At 37.5% G+C, this 8,825-nt stretch overlaps 1 protein-coding gene across 2 annotated transcripts in view; it reads left to right on the top strand.

Moving 5' to 3' along the window:
- Nucleotides 1-489: 489 nt before the first annotated feature.
- Nucleotides 490-8,825, top strand: part of BMPR1B (bone morphogenetic protein receptor type 1B) — a 180,176-nt gene continuing 171,840 nt past the window's right edge. For both annotated transcript variants that reach the window (XM_066317928.1, XM_066317929.1), the window contains exon 1: nt 490-563. The gene's annotated coding sequence lies outside the window, so the exon portion shown is untranslated. The remainder of the gene's footprint in view (nt 564-8,825) is intronic.

The following is an 8,825-nucleotide window of genomic DNA, read 5'->3' as shown; positions in this document are numbered from 1 at the left end:
ATGGAAGGGCTTGAGTCTGTGCATTTGGTACAGCAAGGAGGAGTGATGATCCTTATGTTAGAAGATATGTAAATTATTAGGAGAGCCAGAATTAATTTTAGTCATGTGTGTCATGTAATCTCGTTCTTCTGGGCCCTCTGTTAAGATGAAAAGGAAAACTGTAGTTGAAGATTATGTCATGGGTTGCAATATTGCCGTTTCTTCTTGGAAGTGGACAAATATACAAAAGTGTCATTTTCCTTGCAAACCAGTATTGTTGAATATTTTGCCATCAGTGGGCTGCAGTTCATTAGAGCATTTGCATGTTACTTCTTAAAACAAGGTAGTAAATATGTAACTACTTATGCGCCATCAGTGGGTGTTTTTCCAGATAGCATAATTTTTTTGCCTGAGTATCATACAAGAATTGGGAAGTCTGCATTATTTTGTAATGATTTAAACTTTTTTTCAGAATATCACTAATCAGTTAAAAAAATGTTCTTTCCCCACAGGGTGGAGTTCCATTTCTTTTGTTCCTGAGAGCTGAATAGGAGAAAGGGACATTTCAGCTATTCTTGATAAAGGTAAGACAGCATCTGTTGATAAGGATAAGACACTGTTCATTATTATGAGCTCATAGAAAGTTTGTCGATGGAGGGTTTGTTTATTTTGGGCTATTTTTCTCAACTTTTGTGCTTTGTAGTAAGTGCAACGTGTGATAATGTAACTTGTATTGGGAATGGAATGTGTAACTCTACCACAGGTATCAGTAAAGGCTCTGAAGATAAGCAGGTACCTGTAGATCAGCATGACAAAGTGGATAGCAATTTGTTCTACTGCTGGTACTTGTGATATTTTCCGTGTGCCACTGAACTGGCCTGCCTAAGTTCACTCCATCGTGCTTCCACAAACTCAGCAAGGGCTTTTAAAACCAGTAGAGTTCTCCCCATGCCAGTCAAAGGAATGTATAGCCTTATCCCCTGCTACCTTCACTGGTCTGTATTGTCATATGAGAGTGCAGAGGTTGATGTGAAGAGAGAAGGACCTTGAGATCTATTTTAGTTGAGATAACACCTTTAAAATTAAGCAGTAAATAATTATCATGCTTGTCAGAAGGATGAGACCGAGAAGGGGATAAAACTCTGGAAGCCTTCTTAGGGATGTGCAATCCTCAATGACTCTTCCTTCATGTTGTGCTAAAAGGTCTGACTTCTTATAGATTTGTGTGCTGAATTAAATCCTGCAAGAAACATTTAGAAGTAAAGCATGCAGCTTAATGTTGAACTCTTAATTACAGTTTTTGATGCAGAAATCCACGTAGGACTGTCTTGTCTTATTTCCATTTGGTGCATTTTGAAAAGCGGGGGTGTGTTTGATGTGACAACTGCTAGTTGTGGGGTTGGTCAGGTTTAGCAGTTACCACAGTTGCAGCAGATTGACTATCCATGTGACCTTCATGCAGTGCAGATAGAGAGCATGTGTGGCTCAATTTCTGTTCAAAGGAGCTGGAATTCATACATGGTCATTTCTATTTTGTCCCGTCCCACAATCTCTCATTGAAGGTGGTAATGTGTTTTAACCAAGCCAATCACTGCCTATTTGGTGACTGCATCTGCAGATCCGCTTTTGACTTGTTCAGCAATGCATTTAACAAGATGGTAGAATGAAGGCTCCAGTTGTATGCTGATGTTTAGGCTATCAGGAACAGCACAGCATAAGTCTACTTCTTGAAAGTAGGATAGTTTGGAAAAGAGGAAAAGACAACTCTAACAAACGTGAAGAGAAATCAGAAATCAGAACTGACCAAAAATCAGTTTTATGTGTTTGTGCTGATGTACCTGATTTTGAGGTTTTCTCTGTAAGCATGATACAAGTTTATTGATCAGCAGTTTAAAGCAATGCTTTCATGTCACTATGTATGGATACCATTTTTATGAATATACAAGTGCTTACTGTACTATATATAGCCCACTGCTTCAGGGGATGAGAAATCCTTCATATCCATATGATTGTATGGATATATAGACATTAGGAGTTATGTTACCTTCTTGCTTAGAAACACACAATTAAAATATTTGTGGCATGGAAATATTCTTTCAAAACCTTTAGTTTTGGAATTTAGGCTCTAGCTTTAATCTCTTATCCACTGATAAGAGAATAAAAAAAAATGTAGAATCCTCCTCATCCTGGTGCTCCTGTCCTTCTTCCCCCTTGTGACTTGTGAAATCATTGCCCATCATTTCAAATGCTCATGTTTTGTGATTTTTAAATTTACTCAGCATGTATAATCTCAAAGATTAAACTTATTGGAAGAATTCTCAATCAATTGCGAAAGGAGAAAAAAATTTTCCTGCTGAAGTGATAAATTTATTGAAGGACTTGTAGACTCCTAGTGAAGGAATGTGTTAAATTGCTAAAGATGCAGGGTGAAAATTTGCTATGCTAACATACATGAAAATGTATTAATAATAATTTACTGATAAATTAATATGGCTTGAGCGTAATCTTATTCTGGCAAAACCCATGTTGAAGGAAATGAGAATTTACTGTGTTAGGATCTAATAGAGTATGATTTATTTTTTCCTTTTTATTTTTTCCCCCTTCTTTCCTACACTGGGGATCCTATGTAAAGTAATAAATAAATCTAAAAAAGAACATAAACTTAATAGTACCTACAGTGTTAACTTGCTGGTTACAGTTAAATACTTTTCTTTCCATCCTGGTGAGGATCAGTTGCATGCATAAAGCACAGTTCTTTGGTGAAACAGTGTACTCTTGTATTTTCTGAACCTTGAGCAGAAGTTATTGCTTCTTAGAGGTTGCTCCATGCTTCTTGTACATCCATTAACCCTTGCTCAGATATAGATGGATAGAAAGATGGATGGATAGGTAGATAAAGGCTGCATTTGACTTGCTGCTTTTCTTTCTGTATTTAGAAGAAAACCAGTACGTCTGGAGTCTCTGTTGTGTGTTCTTCCCATGGCTGCGCAAACAAAGCAGCAGCACTTCGCTTGCTTTTGTTACTTTGTGGGAGTGGAAGATCTTGGATGTCATGCTTAAATTTACTACTATCCAGCAGGATTTAAGGATTACATTTAATGACAGAAATTCCCAAACATAATCAGATGGCAGATTCAGCTTTTGGCTGTGTGAATTGGTGTTTGTATTTACCTATGGGAGGAACTTGAGCTATACGGGCAGGACGAGCAAACAGTGCCATGGAAGGTTAGTTGAAGTTGTTAAGCTGTGATGCTTCTCCATATTATAATTACTACTTTAGCCTAAATACTTCTGCAGTGGCTGCAGGCTTCATGAAGAAAAGTAATGTTGGCTGATCCCTGCTCCTGCCTGCAGTCTGCTCCAAAAGCAGTGCCCTTGAGTATTAATTTAACTTTATTTTCAACATGATACGCCTCTGTATTATACACAGAAAGTTCAGGTTGCAAATTGGGTGTGAGAGTAGGATGAATGCTTTGAAAACCTGCTTAAAAATGTGCCAGCAGGCTGCCAGCTCAGGCTGGGAAAACTCAGGTCCTTTGGAGTGGAAGGCCAGAAACTGCCTTTCAGCTTTTCCTACATCTTCTCTCCCATTTATGATAAGCAGTGTAATTTTTTTTCACCAAAACATAGTTCAAGTTCAAGCCAACAGTCCTTCCCATTTGTTCTTTAGTTCTTTCCTCCTTGACCCTTAAATCGAGAACCCCTTGGGACAGCAGCAGTCTTCATACTTGTCTGGTTCATGATCGAACACGTGCATGTTCTGATCAGTCTTCTCCCTGAACAGAGAACTGTGTCAGAATGCAAATGCTGTCCCCAGAAATAATCTTTGCCTCAAAGGAGCTTGACCCGCTTTGTGATGCTTTTGGAAACGAAGAGCAGGAATAAGCGTTGCATTATAAAAGAAGAGAAGAAAATAACATTGCTGTTTACCTGAAATAAGAACAGAGCTTTAATACTGCTGAAATGTTTGGTTTGCTGGGGGAGCTTAACTTTCCAGGAAGTTGAATGTTGTCTTGACTCGTTTATTTTGGGTATTTCCACTAATTGATTGTAATCTAATTATCCAGACATGAAGCCGGGCCACTGAAACAGCCAGTAACTACAGTTGGAAAGATGTATTGTTATTCTTTCGTCGAAGGAGGAGAATTGAGTGGTGTTTATGTTTCAGTAGTGTATAAAGCTGCAAGTGGAGTTGCAGAGCTGGTGAAATATGTGATGTTTTGTGTCTGGGAACCATCTTTCAATAACTGGTCTCATGATTCAGTTCATAGGTGCATGTTATAATTTTGAACAAATATCAACAGGGCAAGGCTGATTTGTGTAGAAAATTATGCAGGGGGACATTTTGTTACCATTCCTGTTCCATATTCTAGCAAAATAGTTTGTTCTAGACTACTGGTAAGCCATGTTCAGCTTGGGAAGGTGACTGCTCTAAAACCTTAATGCTGGGGAATGCACCTCTTTCTTACCTAGTCGCTCATTTTCTTTTGTATCTAAAAGGTAATCAGTCCAAAAGAGGGAGGTTGGGGGAGGAGTGGATGTTGCTGAATGGAGTGGAACGAGTTACTCATTCTTCAGAATAGCCAGAAGGTAAACTCGAGTGCACTGGAAAATCCACTCTGGTAAAATACCCCATGTGTAGTTCAGGCTGTTAAATACAATGTTTACTATTGACGTTTTTATGGGTTAGAGAAAGAATCGACCCCTGAGAACACACTGGGAAAAATGTGCTGTGGAGGATGTTAAAACATGGCAGTGTAGGGTATAGTGCTTTGTGTGTGCCTAAATGTGTGTGGTGTGTCCATTCTACACAGAGAATGTACACATATATGGATATATTCAATAGACACGTGTACATATATAAATATTCTGTGACTAAATATACATGTATTCATATCTGTGTATATAGATATGAATATATATGTATATATGCACATGCATGTGTGTGCAGACATGTGTTAATACATGTATGTATAATAAGGATGAGTACAGTCCTTATTATACATAATATAATATACATTATATTATACATATACATTATTATACTTGAGGATGCAGCAAGTGTTCTGGAAGGCAGGAAGATGTCCAGGAAGTTTTGTTTTTTGGATTTTTTTTTTCTTGTAGGGGGGAAAAGGGAGTGAGGGGGTTGATGGTATGATTTACTACTATACCTAGCTGAACTGAAGTTTGGGTCAGACTGGGAGTGAGATTCTGTTAAGATATATATTTATATTGCAGAGGGAGAAGAGGTAGAAAAAAACAACTATTCAAGTCTCTAACATAGAGGAAGGAGAATTTACAGTGCTTGAGAAATTTGGAACAAGTCTGAGACCACAGACTGTTCATGCAAAACCTGCTGGTTAAAGCATTAGTTATGATGTGATTAAAAAAACAAAACAAAACAAAAACTTGTTCAAGTATTTCTGAAAACATGAAAATAAGGTTAAACAGTAGTGGCAAGGCCAGGGTAATGTAACCTTTGCAGCCTCAAGGGATAAAAAGCAGGATGTAAACACAGAAACTAAACCCACCTTATCTTGGTACAGAAAGTACAATTTGCGTCTCCCCTGGCCTTGGATAAAAAGCCAAACTGTGGGATGCCAAAGAAGTTCTAGCCACTGATACTGAAAACAAACCTATGGCATTAAATGAAATGAATAATTTTTACCACGTATGTACATCTTGTGGATTCACGGAGCTGTAAATCCACTGTTGAAAAGCTCTTGTGTGGCAAGTCAAGAGTAAAAGAGGAAGAAGCTGAATAAGATTTCAGTTTTCCAGAGTTGCCAGTTGCTGACTGAGACTATTTTAAGTGAATCCTGGCATATTAGTATGGAAATACTGACTGTATCAGCCAGCGTTATCTAGTAAAAGAGCAGAAAATACCTTGGAAATAAGTTGTTTGTTGCAGTTCCCTGGAAGTTATTATCTGCTGCTGTGACTACCTAATGCACAAAAGTGTAAGGTGTTGTGCCAGGGTAGTACAATAGAAGCATTGTGATAATGTGATAATTTCTCTTCCTGGAAAAACATAATTTAGCTCACTGAAATCAGTGGGACTGAGGGACACAGCTAAAATATATTATGTGTTGCTCCCCTGAACAGTGTTAATTGGACCTTAAATACGTTCCTAGGCAATGTGGTTGGAACTGTAGCACATTTGTCCATCGTATTTGAGATATTCAGCAACCAAAGCTCTTTTATGTGTTATGGATGAACAACATATTGCAAATTACCAAAACTATACATGGAGATAGTACATTTTTGAAAATCACAACTCTGTGCCTGGAGTTGAATTACTTGTGTTATATATTGCACAACCTGTTGGCATGCTGAATTAATGTCTCTGGAGACCTACAAAAGGAATACTTATGGGGAGAATTAGAAGTCAAAACTAAAGGACTAAGCCTGCTGTAGAGATCAGACTGCTGCACTGAGAAAATCAAAGTCCATGTGTGTGATTTAAACCATGTTTGACATGCCAGGCTTTGGTTTCACCAGGAGACTCACTATGCTATTTGGCTGTGTTTTTAAAACCCGCAAGTGTAAATTAGAACGAGCTAATTTTATAATTATTCCCAACAGACACACAAGTAATTTAGTCTCAAACATGTTTATTTTATAAAGACACAATCATTCAAAAAAGAAGTGCTGAGAAACCACAAGTGGTTTGAGCAATAGAGGCTTAGAGCTTTGGCAAACATGCACACGTTTAAAATGTGGTAGCATTTGTTTAAAAGCCATTGAGTGTTCTGTCTCTTTCTTTGCAGCCTTATGACTGTCCTTCAAGAGTAATACTGAAAAACTGGGAGGCGAAAGAGTTGTTTTGTTTATGGTGGTATTAGTCATTAATTTAGTTTAAATTCCAGGAAAAACCTCAGTTGTTCAGCCTTGATAAATGATGAACAAAATCATGCTTGTTTCATATGCTGCTAGAGGAGGTACTGATCCTGAGCCTGAATAGAGAAGGGCATTAAAAAAAAAAAAAAAAAAAAAAAAAAAAAAAAAAGTCCTAAAACTCGATTGATTGTTCATTCTGAAGAGGCATGGGTACCTTTTCAGTAGCTTGAAGAATTGACTGCTCTCAGGGAATAAATATGCCATGGGGAAAGGACACCCTATACAAATGAGTTAAAGTGCAGATTGTAACATGTAACAGTTAAAATGGAGCTTGAGTAAAAGTCCTTAAAAAGGTGGCTAGAAATGGTGAAGTTCTCAAGAGTTAATAAGCAAGTTCTGGTATGTCATGACTTTCACCAGGTCTCTGATACTTTTTCTTTTGGTGCAACCCAGGAGGAACAAAATATTTGATAATGAGAGAAGTGCCACACAGTCTTTGGGGCTTACACAATGCATGATACAATGTTATAATTTTTGTAATTTAAACAAACACCTTTAGAATGGCTGTAATGTGCTATTAAAGGTGAGATATGGCCTCTTCTTTAAGTTGTTGTTTAAAGAAATCTGTATTTGCCTCTTTCTAAGCAGTACAGCAGTACTTTGTGTTCTGTTTTCAACACAAGTATCAATTTTTTTTGGGGGGGTGGGGGGGGGGGAAGGGAGACTTTATTTTTTACAGAGCAAGTTTAAAGCTTTTTCTAAACTTTTTGTAAGATTTTTATATATAGCTAGATAGCAACCAGACCTTTTACATCTCCTTTCCTAAATTGTTAGGATCACAAAACTAATCCTTCATCAGGCAACGTATCATGTTTTAGGTTCTTGCTTCTGCAAAAAGTTGTTTAGCTGCATCTGAAGCATAATGCTGCTGGAGTTACATTAAAGTCTCTGTTTCTGGATTTTCAAAAACTCTTCAAAATTCAAGCACCAAGCTTTCAATAAAGATAACAGGACTTAGGACTGTAAGTTCTTGTAAGTTTTTAAAATTTCAAGCCCTGTACAAAGCAGGATGGTATGCTTGGGAAGTCAAAGTAATGTGAATTAAAAAAAAAAAATTGTAGTAAATGGTTCTTTTAGATGCCAGACTTTTCTGGTAATTTCCATAAAATTTCTAACATAAAGTAGATGTGAACATTTTGTTAAGGAATAAGTAGCTAGAATATTTATTTTAGTCCTTCAGTGTAGAGAAGTCACAGAGATTTAAGGAGTGTTTAGGGTCTATGGAATATCTTAAAATGCAGTTGGAAATTCTCATTGAATTCTAGATAACTTTTTAACATCACAAGGTTATCTATTTCGTTAAATATACCAGACTCATAGCTTCAGTGAAAAATCACACTTTTAACTTAAGTGAAGAAATATTGCCCTGATGAGATATTAGTGGCTTGAGGAAAGGAATTGTTACGAGCAGTTTTGTCAGATTTCTGCATGAACACATTTTGTGTGTGTCTTCTGCAGTGTTTTAATACTGGTCATCATGTTTCCAGCACAGTCTAAACCTATAATTCCACGCCTTTCTCTGTGGTCAGTGTACGAGACATTGCTCTCACTGCGTTCTGCTCTAATAGGTATGCCTTCATATTTACATTTCCCATCAGAAAATGTGTATTTTCAATTGTTGAGTGCAGGTTTCAAGATTTGCCTCCAAAGCTGGAAAACTTTTTGCAGCAAGGGGTTATGTGTCGTACATCCTCATCTATGTCCAGCCAAGGCCAGCAGAAAAGGCACCTGCTGATGGCAGTGGGTGGTTGAGCACCACTGGTTGCAATCTCCCTGATATGTTACTGTATGGTTTTTCTTTGAGTTTGCATAACCATATGCTAGAAATGTGTTTTTGGAGTTTTAGTCATTAAAAAGTTCTGCCTTTCAGTTTTTTGCAGTAATACGTACTACACGCTGCTCTTCTGGGAAACTTTTAGTGCAGATGCACTGTTTTGACACTGCCA

This window comes from Sylvia atricapilla, chromosome 4 (assembly GCF_009819655.1).
Source record: "Sylvia atricapilla isolate bSylAtr1 chromosome 4, bSylAtr1.pri, whole genome shotgun sequence".
NCBI classification, from domain to species: Eukaryota; Metazoa; Chordata; class Aves; order Passeriformes; family Sylviidae; genus Sylvia; species Sylvia atricapilla.
Note: the sequence above shows the minus strand (reverse complement) of the source record. Positions and strands in the feature narration are given on the sequence as shown.